General features: G+C 45.6%; 1 protein-coding gene across 1 annotated transcript in view; it reads right to left on the bottom strand.

Annotated features, from left to right (window-relative positions):
• Nucleotides 1–546, bottom strand: part of LRP11 (low density lipoprotein receptor-related protein 11) — a 76,982-nt gene that overhangs the window by 55,844 nt on the left and 20,592 nt on the right. The window lies entirely within an intron of this gene.

The raw sequence follows: 546 nt of genomic DNA, 5'->3' as shown, positions 1-546 counted from the left end.
CCCCGCAAGTTCGGCCCCGTCCATATTCCGCCCCCCCCCCCTTTTTTTTGTGGGCGGGGAAGGTAGCCGTCAGATACGCAGATAACACCACCCTTCTGGAAGAAAGTGAAGAACTAAAGAGCCTCTTGATGAAAGTGAAAGAAGAGAGTGAAAAAGTTGGTTTAAAGTTCAACATTCAGAAAACTAAGATCATGGCATCTGGCCCCATCAGTTCATGGCAAATAGAGGGGAAACAGTGGAAACAGTGGCTGACTTGATTTTTCTGGGCTCTAAAATCACTGCAGATGGTGACTGCAGCCATGAAATTAAAAGACGTTTACTCCTTGGAAGGACAGTTATGACCAACCTAGACAGCATATTAAAAAGCAAAGACATTACTTTGCCAACAAAGGTCCGTCTAGTCAAGGCTATGGTTTTTCCTGTGGTCATGTATGGATGTGAAAGTTGGACTGTGAAGAAAGCTGAGCGCTGAAGAATTGATGCTTTTGAACTGTGGTGTTGGAGAAGACTCTTGAGAGTCCCTTGGGCTGCAAGGAGATCCAACCA

This window comes from Bison bison, unplaced genomic scaffold (assembly GCF_000754665.1).
Source record: "Bison bison bison isolate TAMUID 2011002044 unplaced genomic scaffold, Bison_UMD1.0 scf7180017864483, whole genome shotgun sequence".
Taxonomy (NCBI): Eukaryota; Metazoa; Chordata; class Mammalia; order Artiodactyla; family Bovidae; genus Bison; species Bison bison.
Note: the sequence above shows the minus strand (reverse complement) of the source record. Positions and strands in the feature narration are given on the sequence as shown.